Raw genomic sequence first — 17,774 nt, forward strand, 5'->3', positions numbered from 1 at the left:
TGGAGATGGCAGGAACCAAAGAACTTGAACCATTTACCTGTTACTCGAAGAGTGCACACCAGCCAGAAGATGGGCGGGAAGTAAGCCTCAGACACTGGGATATGGGGTGTGGGTGTCTCAGACAGTGGCTTAACCCACTGCACAACATCTGCCCCATGGAGGAGAGAGTATTTTCCTGAAGACCTGGGAGAGGTAAGGGATCAAGCCACATGGCTGCACAAAGTGGAACCCATGGAAATACAAACATGAACACTTAACATGAGATGATCGAAGGAAAGTTAGGGCTCTATAAACATAAAGTGGCCTTTTGTTATTTTTCTCTTCTCTGGGCAATAGCTAGTTTTACTTCCTTCCAAATCGATTTCCAATTCTCAGCCCAGAATGATACCTCTAACAAGACGAACATTGTTTTCCCTTCTCTGTGGAAAGACAGCGTCACTGGGAGCCTCTTGCCTCTGGTTCCTGCCTATGCAGACTTGAGCCCGGCTTCTGTGCGATTCCACCGGCATTGCCGACTCCTCACACAGTGCACAGAGCCCTGTGCTTGCTGCTCAGGGGCTCCCCTGCCTTTATGCTCGCTGCTGCTGCTGGCTGCAGTATTCTCATATACCCCCCGGAAGATGTCTACCCTCCCCTCAAGTTCCATTTACACGTGCCCTCTTTGTTAAGATGTATTTATTTTTATTGTAAAGGCAGGTCTACAGAGAAGAGAGACAGAAAGATCTTCCTTCCTCAGGCTCACTCCCTAAATGGCTGCAATGGCCAGAGCTGAGCCAATCTGAAGCCAGGAACTTCTTCTGGGTCTTTCATGTGATTACAGGGTCCCAAGGCTCTGGGCCGTCCCCCTGCTGCTTTCCCAAGCCAGAAGCAGGGATCTCCACATGCAGTGGAGCAGCTGGGACATGAACCAGCACCCATACGGGATCCTGGTGCATGCAAGGTGAGAGCTTTAACCACTAGGCTGCCATGCCAGGCCCAACATGTGCCCACTTTGAAACCATTCAATTCTAGGATTGACCTAAAATCTTTCGTCCCCTTTTTAAAGGTTTATTTCTTTATTTGAAAAGCAGATTTTACAGAGGAAAGAAAGAGAAATCTATCACTGGTTTAATCCTCAAATGGCCCAAACCACTGAAGCTGAGCTCATTCAAAACCAAGAGCCAGGAGCTTCTTTCTGGAACTCCCGGATCGGTGCAGAGGCTCAAGAACTTGACCCATCTTCTGCCGCTTTGCTGAGTCATAAGCAGGGAGCTGGGTTGGAAGTGGAGGAACCAAGACATGGACTGACACCCCAATGGGATGATGGCACCACAGGTAGAAGATTAACTCACTTTTCCATCACGGCAGTCCTGATTCAATTGTACTTTTAAGATCGTTTTATTGAGATAAAATTTGTAGCAAATAACTTACCTATTTAAATTGTACAATTTGATCATTTTTAGTGTTTTTACAACATTTTCCAACCATGATAATCTAATTTAGAGCATTTTTGTCATGATCAGGCATGCTCTATTTCTCTGACATCACTGGCAGCCCTTGGCAGCCATTAATCTATTTTAATCTACTTGCGATTCCTCTCTCTCTATTTTGGACATTTCATGTAAATGGAATCAGAAGTTTTCTTTTGTGACTGCCTTTTTTCACTTAAGGCAATGTTTCCGAGGGCCAGCCATGTTGGAATATGTATCAGTATTTGTTGAGTTTTATGGCCAAATGATATTCTGTTGGATGAATATGTCACATTTTATTTCATCATTCGTCAGTTGATGGACACTTGGTTTTTTTCTGTCTTGACTGTTCTGTGTATTATGAACATTTATGTTCAGGGTTTTATTTGAACACCTGTTTTCAATTTTTTAGAGTATATTCTGACAGTGAGATTTATCTTTTACTTTTGAAGAAGTTAAAGATTAGTTTTCAAAGTGACTGGACCTTACCAGCAATTTGTCCAAATTCCTTTGCATCTGCCTAGTAATTTTATCTATCTTGATAAGAAATACTTTCTGTGACTTTGGTTTGTATTTCCTTGATGCTTGATAGTGTTGACTACGAGCCATTTCATATATTTTTTAGTCATTTGTGGAAGATCTGTTAATTGTGGAGAGTGCGCCCCTGAACCAAACCACCAAATGTCCACAGAACCCCGAATCTCAAATATTCTCTACAGACAGAATTTTGCAGAAGGCAGACTTCCTGCTGAGATTTTGGGTCACTTTGTTGACAAAGTGTGCATGGACAGGTGTGAGGCTTCTTCATTATCATCTTCCTTTTCCTTTAGTGATTGTGGCATGAACATATCTGATTACAAAGTTCTGTTAAATTCCTTTTCTAGTTAGATCTGTTTGTTTACTAGTATTGGATCCTGTAACTCATGTTTACTTATCCTGTTGCCTGAGACCTAGTGATTGTTCCCCAAATCCCTTGTGACCTATCATTGGAGTAGCTTGTATGCTATTGTTTAGTTAACTAGTAACTTTTGTCTACCTGCTTGCCCTGCAAATTGGTATGTTACCCCAGAAAAATCCAATAAAGTGCATTGATTCATCTTGCCTCTGTATCCCCTCCATCCCAAATTATTCTTAGCCTGGTTGTCACAACTTGAGTCGCCACCCCCACTAGAGGGATTCCCTGAGAGTCATCTGTTTATCTTCTTTGGAAAAATATCTATTCAAAATTTTTACCATTTTCTGAGTTGGAAAATTTTTAGAAATTTTACTGAGTTGTAAGGGGTTAAAAAAATACATTCTAGGGGCCAGCACCATGGTGTATCAGTATAAACGCTTGCCTGTGGAGGCAGCAACTCATATGGGTGCCATTTGAGTCCCATGGGTTCCACTTCAACCCAGCATCTTGCTAATGGCCTGGGAGAAACAACAATGGCTGACCCGAGTCACTAGTCTCCTGCACCCACATGGGAGACCCTGAAGAAGCTCCTGGCACTCAGGTCTAGCTGCTGCGGCCTTTTGAGGAGTGAACCAGACAATAGAAGATATCTCTTTCTCTCCTTCTAACTCTGCCTTATAAATAAACAAATAAATAAATGCTTAAATTTTAAAAATACATCTTCTATACCAATCTCCTATCAGTTATATGACCTGAAAATATTGTCTCCTAGTCTTTGAGTTATCTTTTTTGTTGATGTCTTTTAAAGCACAAAAGTTTTTAGGTTTGAGGGAGTATAACTTAACTATAGTTTATCATTATCCCAAGATCACAAAAACTTATTCTTGTACTTCCCTGTAGGAATTTTATAGTTTTGATTCTTACATGTTGGTCATGATGATTCAATTGTGTTTTGTATCACTTCAATTTAGCAATTATTATGTGGTATTCTAAATATTTACAAGTTATTTTCACAGTACACTAGTGCCCCCTTAGGAATTCCAGGCTACAAGCAGGGAACTGGATGGTAAGTGGACACGAACTGATGCCCATATGGGATGCTAGCGTGTGTAACGTTAGGACTTTAGCCACTATACCGCTACACCGGGTCCTGGAAGTCTTACCATTGTGTCTTACACTGGTTGATAGTATAATGTTAACCTTTCAGTGCTCAGTATTTGTTGAAAAAGTAAAAAAGACTTTACATGAATTGAAAAGGAAACCTCAAAAACAAATTAGAAAATGAATCAAAATGCAGTTTTTTTTTAACAAAAATTTTTTTATTGGAAAGGCGGATATACAAAGAGGAGAGACAGAGAGGAAGATCTTCCATCCAATGATTCACTCCCCAAGTGAGCCGCAACGGCCAGAGCTGAACCAATCTGAAGCCAGGAGCCAGGAGCTCTTCCAGGTCTCCCACGCGGGTGCAGGGTCCCATGGCTTTGGACCGTCCTTGACTGCTTTCCCAGGCCACAAGCAGGGAATTGGATGGGAAGCAGGGCCGCTGGGATTAGAACCAGCGCTCATATGGGATCTTGGTGTGTTCAAGGCGAGGACCTTAACCATTACGCTATTGCGCCGGGCCCCTCAAAATACAGTTTTACAAGTTTATTCATTTTAGGTACTAGGTCTTCAAAAAGTTCATGGAAAACATGTATTATGAAAAGAGTTCATTGATTTCATAATTTTTGTGTCAAAATAAACTTATCTTCTAATTCTATTTTTCCAGGAACTGTTTGAAGTGCCCGCATATTTACTTGCAATGTTCCAAGTAAATCCTGAATACAAAGGATATTGTTGTGAACAAGACAGCCTTTGTCTTTGTTCTTGAAACACAGATGTGGACTGGAAGATGCAGAGGAAGCATGTTCCAATGGGAGAGGTGCTTTCAAAGACTCAGTGCAGGCAACATGGATGTGTTCTAGGTCGTCTGGAAATGCATTTTTCACTGACATCTGTGTGAAGGCTCATGCTGGCCTCTTCACACCTTAAGATGTCATTTCTTGGGGGTTCTTTTAAGAGCAATACCCGCATGTCTTCTTTCAGTTGCTTAAATAAGATGGTCAGCTAGAGGAGCTTTTGTGGTTGTGTCAGTCGGGCTGTCCAGGAAACTGATGGTGAAGACAGAGTTAGAAGTAGACGAGATGCATTGGTGGTAACACTTGTGAAAAGGAAGGGTGGAGAGAAACAGCAGGGGAAGACTTCAGAATACAAGCTAGGCTTCATATTTGTGAAAGCAGGGGAAGCAGATTGGCAGGAAGAAGCTCAGACTGAGATAAGAAAGTTTCAGCTGCTGCAGTGGGAGACTTAACGCAAACTACCCAGGAAGGTTCCCACACTGGACAGGCAATGTCCTTGGGCCATTGCTGGGCTCAGTCAGGTAACACTGGCTGCCACTGTGCACTGGTGTATCCCACGCACAGTCTCACTTCTATCAGGAGGTCCTCTCCTCACAGCTCTTTGTTGGGATCTACTAACTACTCCTGCCTCTTGCTTCTTCATGCATCCTGTTGTTGGCTTAAAATGTTTTTTTTTAAAATTTTTTAAAGGCAGAGAAATACACATTGATACATAGATATAGAGAGGGAGAGAGAAGAAGAAACAGGGTGGGGGAGAGAGAGAGAGAGAGAGAGAGAGAGAGAGAAAGAAAGAAAGAGAGAAAGAGAGGCATCACTCCCAAATGTTCACATAGGTAGGGCTGGACCAGGTAAAGTCAGGAGCCTGGTACTTACTTAGTCTCTGTCTCCAATGCGGGTAGTAGGAACTCATTTATCTGAACCATCACCTGCTGCCTCCCATGATACATATTAGCAGGAAGCTGTTCTGAAAGTGAAGGGACCAGTACTCAAAACAGGCATCTGATAAAGCATGTGAACAAACCAAGAGGCAACTTAACTGCTGTAGGAAATGCATGCCTAGTTGTACCATTCCTTATCGTTGATTATCTTGCTCATAAGCTAGAGTCCTGAATTACACATTTTATATATAGTATTGCTTCTGTTAGGACCTTGATGAATATGAAGGTAATGAGTGGCCTTGCAGAGTGCTTTCTTTGAGCTGGTTGGAACAAATGGCTAACTGCAGTGGGTTTAGAAAGAATAGGAAGTAAGAAGATAGTGGCAGAAGTAAAAGCCAATTTTTTTTCTGCAATTAAAAAAAATTATTTGAAGGCAGAATTCAGAGAGAGATGGAGAGGCAGAGGCACACAGAGATCTTCCATCTGCTGGTTCACTCCCGAAATGGCTGTAGTGGGCTGAGATGAGCTGATCCAAAGCAAGGAGCTGGGAGCTTCTTCCAGGTCTCCCACACAGATGCAGGGTCCCAGGGCCTTGGGCCAGCCTTTGCTTTGTATATCTACATCTTCTATACTCAGGCCATAAGCAGGAAGCTGGATTGGAAGTGGAGAAGGCAAAATAATGAACTGTCACCAGAATGGGGCATGCTGGTACTGGCAGATGGACCATTAGCATGTTGGGCCACTGTGTGACCCGTATAATTCTCTTTAAACTGTCTTCTAAAAATATAGGTGTGTTTTAATTGAAAGAGACTGAAAAGGGGATATATTAGATGCAAAATTAAAAGAATTAGCAGAAAAGGGTTAGGAATCAGTATGGATCTTGAAAAGTAGAACCAGTGGTTTGAACTCTGAATTCTCCCTATAACTCTCTTTAGTGTGTGCCTTTTGTTCCAACATGGCATCAGTTTTTTTTCCATTGTGTATAAGCCTCAACACATGTGCATTTCTTTTTTTAAAGATTTATTTATTTTTTTTTAATTGGAAAGTCTGATATACAGAGAGGAGGAGAAACAGAGAGGAAGATCTTCCATCTGCTGAGTCACTCCCCAAGTGGCCACAACAGCCGGAGCTGAGCTGATCCCAGCCCCAGGAGCCCGGAGGTTCCCCTGCACATGAGTACAGGGTCCCAAGGCTTGGGCTGTCCTCTTTTGCTTTCCCAGGCCACAAGCAGGGAGCTGGATGGGAAACAATGTTGCCAGGATTAGAACCGGTGCCCAGATGGTATCCCAGTGCATGCGAGGTGAGGACTTTAGCCACTAGACTACCGAGCCGGCCTCTACCTGTGTAATCTATCAGAGCGATCTCAAGGGAAGGCTGGGTTGGGTTGTATAATAATTTCAAACAAAATTTCATTGGTCTGTTGACTTTCTGCTTCAGCTTCTTTTAGAAGCTAGTGCTACAATATTTTTTCTTAGAATTCTCTTTTCTCATTTTATTACTTAGTGTTTTTAATGAATTTCAACTTTGGAAGAAATAACTTTTAATAATAATGACCTTCTTGCAATAGCATTTAAGCCCAAAATAAAATCAGTTATTGGGATTTTAAAGTGAGAATATTGAGTTAAAAAACAAAACAAACTCCACCATCCATCTTTTACATACATCAGTGTTTCACCAGCAACGTTTGTGGAGATTTTGTGGGGAAACCAGTGTCTGAAAGTCTGCTGGAAATAACTGCCATCAGACACCACACAGACAATGAAGTGCCTTGGATATGGGCACCTCAGGATTAAACACGTTGCTCGTCTTGGTTCGACTCCACTACTGCCACTGCTAACCCATTTTAGCACTGTTCACCATTGTCACCTTGCTGAATGACTTCCAAATGTATGCTTCAGCCTGACTCACTCTGCAAAAGCTCAAGCTGTCTGTGGATCTGTGCGTCCTCTGAGCTTTTTGATGGAAATTTGTGCCACCTCTTACTGTCCCCCTTGGATGGGAACCTTCCCTTTGCCTGGCCTATTCACATTGTTTTGACACCCAATAGTCACTCAGGGGTCATGTCTCACAGTGCTCATGTTTAAGTCACATGTATTTTAATTAATAAAGGTCCCAAAGCATAAGACAAGTGATGCTGAAAGTTTAGATCACAATAAATAAATAATAAATAGATGAAATAAAACAGGAGATGCTTCCTTTAGGTGAAATGGTGAAAGTTCTTGACAATTAGGAAAGAAGAAAATCATTTGTTCTGGATAAGGTGATAGACATTGTTGCCCATTATGAATGAGGTGTTTGTTTTTTACACTTTTTGAGTGACTCATTTGAACCCCCTCTCAAGATGGTGCATGAAAGACACCATTTTCACCATTGTCTTGGGTCTTTCCTTCCTTGGAGCTCCCTCCTGTTGCTATGGCATGAGACCTTTCTTTTATTCTCTTAAATAAATCCTGCTTTGCACACTGAAAAAAAATGGAGAGAGAGCTAGAAAAGAAAATCATTTGCTCAGGGTGCTGAGAACTGTGGTGAGAACAAATCTGCTGGGGCTGATGCAAGGGCTCCATTGGCTCTCCGTTTGCCTGTAAGCACCGGCATATACCATATGGGCACCCGTTCTAGTCCTGGCTGATCCACTTTCCATCCAGCTCCCTGTTTATGACCTGGGAAAGCAGTAGAGGGAGGCCCAAAGCCTTTGGACCCTGCACCCATGTGGGAAACCCAGAAGAAGCTCCTGGGTTTTGGCTTCAGCTCAGATCAGCTCTGGTCATTACAGCCAACTGGGGAGCAAACCAGCAGATAGAAAATCTTTTTTTTTTTTTTATCTCCTTCTCTCTGTAACAAACCTGTCTTTCCAATAAAATCTTTTTTTTCTTTTTTTTTCTTTTTTTTTTATAATTTTTTTTCTTTTTATTGTATTGTTGTTGACAATCTTTACATAGTTAATTACAGTTAAAGGAAAAAGAAGGAAAAAAAAGGTTTAGGGGGATAGGAAAGTGGGTAATGCTATTATGTCCATATTGTTTCCATCACGTATCTGAGGTAAAGGGGGATATTGAGGGAGAAGCCCCACCCGGTTTCCCGCCCACCCTAAGTCCCGGATGTGGGGCATGCTCTGAGATATGTGCTCGAGTGGTGTTAATAGTTCTGCAGTTATGAATCGCTGCCAGTTTCGCTCGATGAGGTCGTCCACCAATTGATATGGTCCATCATAAAGTCTCCGTTTGCCCCATAATTTGCTGCCAACATATAGCTGAGATGAATGATTGTCCTGTTCTGTCTTCTGTTTTTTCTTGGTTAGAGTTCTGAGTCCAGCAGTTCGATTGGGGAGATCTCCAAAGATACTTTGAGGTATTCCCAGACTAGATTCTTATATGTTCTAGCAAGCACAGGGCCCGGCACAGTCCATCACCCCGATCAGCTGGTGGTTGCAATTGCTGGGTTGGTTCTGTTTTCAGTCCCGAGTTGCACTGGAACCAATGGGTGTTGCAGTCCAGTCTGGTTCGGCCCTTACATCAACCAGTGGGAGCTGCAGCCTAGTAGGGGCGACCCACAATAACCCCCACCAAGCCCGCCCCCTACCCTGGTTTGCCAGTATGTGTAGCAGAAGACCAGTCTGTCCCCCATCCCATTTGGCTCTGGTACTTGTCAATGGGTATTAAAGCTTAGTTCTATCTAACCAACTCAACCATCCAGCCCTCACAGATGTTGTTGAGTGCCTCTCTATCTAGCCATCCCAGCCCCCATCCTAGTTTTCATGCCCTCCCACGGGAATAGTGACCCAAGAAGGGGGAACCCACTTTTTCCCTCCCAGGTCTCTCTGTCCCGGTTTATGCACTCTTTAGGTGGTCCTGAGATTTGACTCGACAGAATTAGTCCCCAGTGCCAGCTTCTGCCAGCTGATGCTGCGGCCCTGATCTAGTCCACATGCAGCGCACAGGTGTTATAGCCTTGCTTGGTCGGGTCTGTCTCTATCCCAGCCCATGCTCTCCAGTGGGAGTAGCTGTCTGGTGAGGGGACCAGCCCCTTAATCCCCCCGCCAGCTCTGCCCCTTCCTTCCTGGATCTCACGTGTGCTAGATGGGTGCTGCATTCACATCCAGTACAGGCAGCCACGCCCTGGCATTCCATAATGTGTACTGGTTGTGACGCAACCAAACCCGGCCCATCCCACACTCTGTTCTGGCGATCGGATTTGCCAGTGGTTGACATGAACTGATTCAGCCTGGTCTGCTCCTGACCCATGCCGAATGTATGCTAGTGGGAAACTTTCCATGGCCTATTCTGGGCTGTTTCCTATCATGCTTCTTGCGCTTACCTGCAGGGACTGTGTCCTGCCAGAGGAGTTGCCCAGGCTCCTCCATCAGAACCCCTCCCAATGCCAGATTTTGCGCTTGCCAGGGGGTTCTTGAGCCAACCCTACTCAATTCACCTCCTGTCCTAGCAGGAACAGTGGTTTTTCCTGGCTGGCTTTCACCCCATTCTGGTTCTTGATGTTGGATGTTTCAGCCCAGCCATGGCTCGTCCATACCCACATACAGCTCACACATGGCTTAGAAGAGGAGTGAGACCCAGCCTAGTCAGTCCCACATCTACCCTGGTTCTCCATAACACCAGATGGTGTTGGGATCTGAACCGGCCTGGTGCATCCAATCCCAGCCCACACTAGTGCCTAGGGTGACTACAACTGTTTCCTAGATAGAACGCAGCCCCCATTCCAGCACATACACTCCTTGGTGGGAGCCTCATCCCAGTTGTGGTGTCCCCTTACCTCCCCAATTGGGCCTGTTTCTAGCCGTAAATCACACACCTGCCCGTGGTTGTTCTGAGGAGCATTAGCTGCAAGCCTCAAGTTCATTTGGGATTCCCTCATTGCCAGCATTCTGTTTCCTCCATTTTGATTGAAGGGATCCCCAAAGAGACTTTGAGGTGTTCAGAGATCAGGTTACTAGCAAGCACAGTGCTTCATGCCCCAAGCACTATGGGTTCAGGAGGGAGCCTCCCAGGCAGCAGGTCAATGAACCAAAAGTCAAAAACTCTCTGGCCGGGCGGCCAGCAGGCGGAGCCTGGCGCCAAATGGTGCGCTGGCCGCCCTGGAGAAGCTCCCCACGTGTACGTGGTAGCTACTGTGTGTTCCCAGGCTTGAGGCGAGGCCATCCCAAGGCCCCCCGGCAGGCAGCAAGGTAGCTGCCTGCCGGAAGTTCAAGTCCTTGGGCCCCAGTCCCACCCTTCCTGGCTCCTCCCCCCAGCTCAAGCCACATGGCGAGCAGTAGGGGAGGCCCAGACTCGCTACACAGACCCCCGGGACTCACCCAGAAAAGGGGTAGCCATCGAGGTTCCGGCAAATCTGGGAGCAGCTCCCCACGTGTACGTGGTAGCTACTGTGTGTTCCCAGGCTTGAGGCGAGGCCATCCCAAGGCCCCCCGGCAGGCAGCAAGGTAGCTGCCTGCCGGAAGTTGACCAATAAAATCTTAAGAGGAAAAAAAAAAGAACTAAATCTGCCAGGGCTGTCATTATGGTGCAATAGGTTAAACCTCTTCTGTGATGCCTGCACCCTGCATTGGAGAGTCAGCTTCAGTCCTGCTAATGTCATGGTTCTAGGTCCCTGCGAATGTGCCTGGGAAAGCAGCAGGAAGTGGCCCAACCACCAGACCTACATGAAGTTTTGGGCACCTGGCATCAAGCTGGACCATCATCAGCTGAGACACCCGTTTAGGGAGTAAACCAGCAGATGCAAGACTCTCTGTCACTCTGCCTTTCAAATAAATAAATAAACAAGTAAATAAATAAATATTTTTTTTGGAAAATGTAACAAATCCACTCAATAAATTATAAAGAATGGAAAGTAAACCCATGATAATTTGTTGTCATACTTTAAACTGAAAAGTTTGGGGCTAGTGTAATAGTGCAGCAGGCTAATCCACCCTGTGGCATCAGCATCTGGTTCATGTCCTGCATCTGGTTCCCATCCAGCTCCCTGCCTGTCGCCTGGGAAAGCAGCGGAGGATAGCCTATGTCTTGGAACTGTCCACCTCTGTGGAAGACCAGGAAGTGGTTCCTGTCTCCAGCTATGGCAATCATTTAGGGAATGAACCAGTGGATTTAGACTCTCCTCTCTCTGGTTTTCCTTTCTCTCTCTGTAAACCTACCATATAAATATAAATGGAATATTTTAAGAAATCCGTAGTCATAGATATATAATTAATTTCTCTCATTTTGGCCTCCCCTCTCCCCCTGCGTCATTGTGGTGCACTCAGCTTGGTAATATTTATCCCATGAATTCATCTGCAGAACTCAGTGAATTACCTTTAGTGTTGAATAGTTCGCCGGTTTTCCTGTAGGGATTGTCACACAACTAACGCTGGTTATTTTATGTTGTCACAGGAATTCACATATTTCCTTGTAGTTATTTCACTTACACTAATGAGAAGCTACAAAATACCATCTGTACTTGTTAGTAAAATGTTACAGCTTGATAGGATGAAATTTGCGTTTCTCATCTAGGGAATTAAAACTCAACAGCTGTTTTAAACTTAAACAAGTTATTTTACTGAACCTCCATTTCTTCATTTGAAACAGAGCCAAGATCACGTTCCTGGGTTAGTTAATACAATGCATCCTCATTACATGCTTTTCCTGTGGGTAAGGTGGGTCCGACTGGAAGGCGTAGAGGAAGGCATATTAGGCAATTCAGAACATGAGCCATCACAGATGTCCTCCAGAACCTGGTGGACAGGTTCTGGAAGTCAAGGGTAGGGATCAGGGAAGAAAATCCCACAGCAAAATGAACCCAAAGGAACAGGAAGAATACAGGGAATGAATTGTTATTGAATCAAAGGCCAGTGACTTCGGAAATGTATAGTAGGGTGGACTTGTGAAATAGCCTGGGCAGTTGGAGATGGAGAGGACTGAGCGGAGTCAGCTGTGTTTTCAGAGAAGTCCTAGTTCTCGTGAACATACAGGACAAGGGGGCAGGTTAACTGGTCCCTGCGGAGGCTAGCACATCACAGGGTCAGCAGCAGCTCCTGAGGATGCCTCGTACGGTCCCTGACAGTCAGTGACCTCTGCCCGTGAGGCTGCTTGGAGGATCACTTTGGCTGGAGGACAACTAAGCACAGAGCACATCCGTTTGCACTATATGCTGCTCCTACAATTGTGCTTTAGGGAATCTGTGCATGGTAGAACTAAGTGCACATCTTGAAGCCCCTCAAAATGATATATGACTCAGCTCCTAGAAGAACCAAGGGCTGAGAGTGGTAGCCAAGGATTCTTTTGCTTATTTGCAACTACTCAAGCACTCTCAAGCAAAGCTAACAGCGCAAAGAAAAATTATTTTAATTCCCCGGCACTATTGATATACATTTATTGATTTTAACTTTATATTATGCAAGAACAACAAAATGTACTATTTCAAATGATGACGCAAAGATCAATATAACGGTAATAAGGTTTTACACATATTAATTCTAAGGTTGAAAGATGTGAATCTTTTAAGATTTATTTATATTTATTGGAAAGACAGATTTTTACGGAGACAGAAGGAGAGACAGAGAGATCTTCCACCTGCTGGTTTATTCTTCAAATGGCTGCAATAGCCAGGGCTGAGCTGATTCAAAGCCAAGAGCCAGGAGCTTCTATCCGGGTCTCCCACATGGGTTCAGGCCCCGAGGCTTCAGGCTGTCCTCTACTGCTTTCCCAGTCCACAAGCAGGGAGCTGGATTGGACATGCAGCAGTGGGGACTCGAAATGGTGCCAAAATGAGATGATGGTGCCACAAGTGGAGGGTTAGGATATTATGCCACAGTGCCAACTCAGAATGTTAATATTTTATCTTATGAAGTTTGGGTGAAGAGCCCGGTGCTGTAGCCTAGCAGGCAAAGTCTTTGCCTTGCATGTGCCCGGATCCCAAATGGGCTCTGGTTTGTGTCCTGGTGGCCCCTCTTCCCATCCAGTTCCCTGCTTGTGGTCTGGGAAAGCAGTAGGGAACTGCCCATGTGGGAGACCCAGGGGAGGCTTTGGGCTCCTGGCTTCGAATTGGCTCAGCTTCGTCCGTTGTGGCCACTTGGGGAGTGACTCAGCGAATGAAAGATCTTCCTCTATGTCTTTTCCTCTCTGTACATCTGCCTTTCCAATGAAAATAAATAAATCTTAAAAAAAGTTTTGGGAAGAAAAATGAAGTTCATTTCCTAGGCTACTCATCACGCCTCTGAGCACCAACACAGACCTATCAGTTTTTTCTTTGGTTCTCAAACTGCCTTCTAATTACACCCGCAAATGACAGTGTCAACACAGCAGCACTCTGTGGAAGTGGGTTTATAAGAAATAGGATCGTCTGAGCATGGGCCGAGGGAGAAGGATGACACTGTTCCTCAGACGGTCAGATGGGGAAAGGAGGCGGTCAGGAACATGAGTGTGGATGCGCTGGAGAGCTGGGTTTTGCCTGTACTGGGTTTCCTCCCATTGATGGCAGACTGTGAGTGACAGCCAGGTGGAAACTCGTTGCAGCCAAAGATTTAGCTTAGGTGAAGTGAGTCAGGCTGAAGCATACATTTGGAAGTCATTCAGCAAGGTGACAATGGTGAACAGTGCTAAAATGGGTTAGCAGTGGCAGTGGTGGAGTCGAACCAAGACGAGCAACGTGTTTAATCCTGAGGTGCCCAAATCCAAGGCACTTCATTGTCTGTGTGGTGTCTGATGGCAGTTATTTCCAGCAGACTTTCAGACACTGGTTTCCCCACAAAACCTTCAGTTTAAAAGTGAAACTTTTAAAAGTCCACAATATTCTCTCACTTTAAAATCCCAATAACTGATTTTATTTTGTGCTTAAATGCTATTGTAAGGAATGTGCTGGTCCAAAGGTCATTATTATTACAAGTTAAATCCTCCAAAGTTGAAGCTTGTTAAAAACACACTGAATGAGGCAAGTCATAAAATGGAGGAAGAAATGGAAATAATTGAAGAACTGAATTCCAAGAATGAAGTGCTGTAAGACTAGCTTCCAGGAAGCTAGTGCTAAACGAACACAGCGAATTAGCAAGGTCGTCCTGAGTCGAGTTTCTGAGACTGTTTGGCAGCTGGGAGGCTGGGGCTGACTGCAGAGTTTCTGAGTTGATTCTGATCATGAGTCAAATCTGACAAGCAGTGATCTAATAGAATAAATATATCGGTTCATAGAAGAGGAGAACTTTTTCCAGCTGTGAAATCTATTTTCATGGAAGTGCATGAAATAGTTAAATAGCATCTTCCATAGCATTAAAAAAAAAAACTCAAAGCAAATAAAGCAGGTAGACATTTAATATATCTGTGTCTCCCACTGACCTTTTGTAAAATAAAAATCAATTGTCCAATATTAAGTTAGAAATCTGTTGAAAGAAAAAAGAATCATCTGAGTTGAATGAAAAAATTCTACCTCTGGGCCTTCTTGAGAGATTTAGATCCAGTGCACAGGGGGCGGCCCAGGGCTTTGCCTGGTAATCAGTGCCCCAGCTGACAGTGATGGATGTGGTTCTGGCAAGCACTTATGTACTGAGATGTTGGAAGCTTCATGATATTCCAGGGTGTGTTCCGATTTACTTCTCAAATCTTGAAATCTACTATGTACAGTAGGCATTCTTGAAGACTAAGTAGGGGAAGAAAGTGAAGTTAGTCTACTTCTGTGACGTGGGCCAGGAAGACATCTGTGGGATAAGACTAGGGTGCTTCTCCCAGAGACTGTTTTTCAACCCTTGGGAAGGTGCTAGATGCATCCATTGCACAGGTGTATCAAATGCAGCTAATGGAGATGCAAGTCTTACCCAAAAGGAAGATGTTTATATTTAGTGGAGTACACCTTTTAAAAAATATTTAATATATATATATATTTTAGTAAAAAGTCAGATATACAGTGAGGAGGAGAGACAGAGAGGAGGATCTTCCACAACTGCTGGAGCTGAGCCAATCTGAAGCCAGGAGCCCGGAGCCTCTTCTAGGTCTCCCACACGGGTGTAGGGTCTCAAGGCTGTGGGCCATGCTGGATTTCTTTCCCAGGCCACAAGCAGAGAGCTGGATGGGAAGTTGGGCTGCCAGGATTAGAACCAGCACCCATATGGGATCCCAGAGTGTGCAAGGCAAGAACTTTAGCCAGTAGGCTACTGCACTGGACCAGTGGATTATATCTTTTAGAATTCTGTTAAAACTAAATAGTCTTTTGGTAGAAATCTATTTTACTTAATACAAGTGCCAAAGATATCGTGGATAACTATAATTGTACATAATATAAGGTCATGTATATGTATCCTGAATTGCTGCAACATGTTTTCTGGAACCAACTGATTTGTAGCAACATGTTTTTCCAGGTGAATGTTAATTTCCAAGCATTTTTTTTTCTCCAGAGACTGATTTCTTTATGGTTATCCTAAACTTCTTGAAAATACTAGTAAAAATGAATAAATAACCTGTCTGTTCAGTGCTGGCGTATCTGTGGGTGACTTGGGTGAAGTCTCGGAGAAATGAAGCCGGCGCCTACTCTCTTTAAAATAGTTATGGAATCCGAAATTCCAACAGCACTCCCAGCCAAAGAAATCTGAATGAACCAGAGACCTCCAAAACCTTCTACTGTCATGTGTCACCTCATGACTGGTGTGTTCTGATGTCCTGAGGAATGTGAAGGCATTTTTCAGGAAGCATCAACATCACTCAGTGATATAATCTTAGGGGACCACATTCCTAGATGTGGCGTTATTGACTACAATGTTGTTATGCAATGTGATGGTACACTGAAAAACCAAGCTGGGCTCCTCCCAGTGGCTATCAATAGCACCCTGCTGGATTCAGGGAAACTTGGATCAAATTCTCTTCAGAGGGTTCCTATGGTGCAGCCTTTTCGTTTCAGCTCAACTGCGGTTACTGTAGCCGGTGACTTTCCGCCCATGCTCAAACAGATTATTTGCTTCTGTATTTTGGTCTGGAGGTCTCTCTGAAACACTCCCCCCTGCTTCTTTAGTCTGAAGCAGGCTCTGGACACATTTTTGTCTCAAATCTTCCCATTGGTGTTTTTCTATGTTGGATTCATTATTTCAGCTGTGTGTTTTTACTATTTTATGGAGCACATCATCCAAAAATTCCCTAATGAGAAGTGTGGCAGAAATCCTTTTATTTTTTATTTTTTTATTAAATTTATTCATTAATTACATTGTGTTGTAATTACGTAGAATCTGGGATTCTCCCCCTACCCTCCCCCCATGGTGGGTTCCTCCACCCCGCTGCATAACCATAGTTCAAGTTCAGTTGAAATTCCCTCTTTGCAAGTATTTGCCAAGCATAGAGTCCAACATCTTATAGTCCAGACAAGTCCAACTACTTATTGGGTAGACCCTCTCTGGTCTGAGGGCAGAGACAGCAGAGTATCTTCCCGGTCAAATAAAAGCACTAATATACCATGGCAGAAATCCTTTTAGGTGATTTACATTTACATATGATTGATTGGTTGGTTATAGACTTCTACTATAAAAATAATTTCTGCCTCAGATTTCTAGAGACATTATGAATAATGCGCACAGTCCTATTACCTGTTGCTACATTGAAAAAGCCAATGCTGTTGTGTTCTTGTTCGCTTCTGATCACTAACCCATAGTTCCACCACAGCATCAAACCTAGATTCTTTTAATAGCTCCTCTTTATCCCTAACAACCTGCCATTTCAAAGTAGTATGACTGTGTGTTTTTTGTATTGTTCAGTGCTAACTTGATGCTTTCAATTTTGATAATTGTCTTCTAATTCTGTAAAATGTTCTTATTTTTCTCTCTGATGATCTCTACTTCTCTCTTTTTAGTCATTTTTTCCCTGGATTTCCTATTAACTTAATGTGTTTCATAGTTTCCTCTTACAGTATTTTATCTTGAGTGTACTTTAAAAAGCCTTTGGAAAAATAGGATTAAAATATAAATTTATTTTGCTGCAAAAGGTTTTGAAATCCATACACATGTCTTTGTTACAAATGAATAACCTTCAATTTTTTATGGGACTTTTTTTGAAATATATTTTATTTATTTGAAAGAATTAACAGAGCGAGGACGGAGAAAGAGACCCTCCAAAGGTTGGATTCACTCCCCAGATAGTCACAATGGTCAGGACTGGGTTAAGCCAAAGGCAGGAGCCTGGAACGCCATCTGGATCTCTTACATGGTGTCAGGAATCCAAGCACCTGGGTGATCTGCTGCTTTCCCAGGAGTATTAGCAGCAAGCTAGATTGGAAGTGGAGAGGCTGGGACTGGAACCAGTGCTCATGTGGGATGGTGGCATTCCAGGCAATGGCTTATCCTGATGTGCCACAATACCAATCCTAAAAACTATCTTAATTTTGCTTTCCAGATTTTTTGTTTGTTTTTTTTTTTTTACGTGGTTTTACTTTCCAAAGCTTTTAGGAATTGGACTTGTGGCACAGTAGGTTAAGCTTGATCTGTGATGCTAGCAACCATATGAATGCTGCTGCTGCTGGTTGTGGTTGTTGTTGTTGTTGTTGCTGTTGTTGTTGTTCTTCTTCTTCTTCTTCCTCCTCTTCTTCTCAGTAGTGATTACATGGTTGATCAGGGTGGGAAGGATCAAGGTTTAGGGAAAATTGGGTGAATTCATTGCTTCTAAATTTGCTATTTTTTCTTGTTCCTGGGGGAAGCGGAGAGACA

Source organism: Ochotona princeps, chromosome 9 (assembly GCF_030435755.1).
Source record: "Ochotona princeps isolate mOchPri1 chromosome 9, mOchPri1.hap1, whole genome shotgun sequence".
NCBI classification, from domain to species: Eukaryota; Metazoa; Chordata; class Mammalia; order Lagomorpha; family Ochotonidae; genus Ochotona; species Ochotona princeps.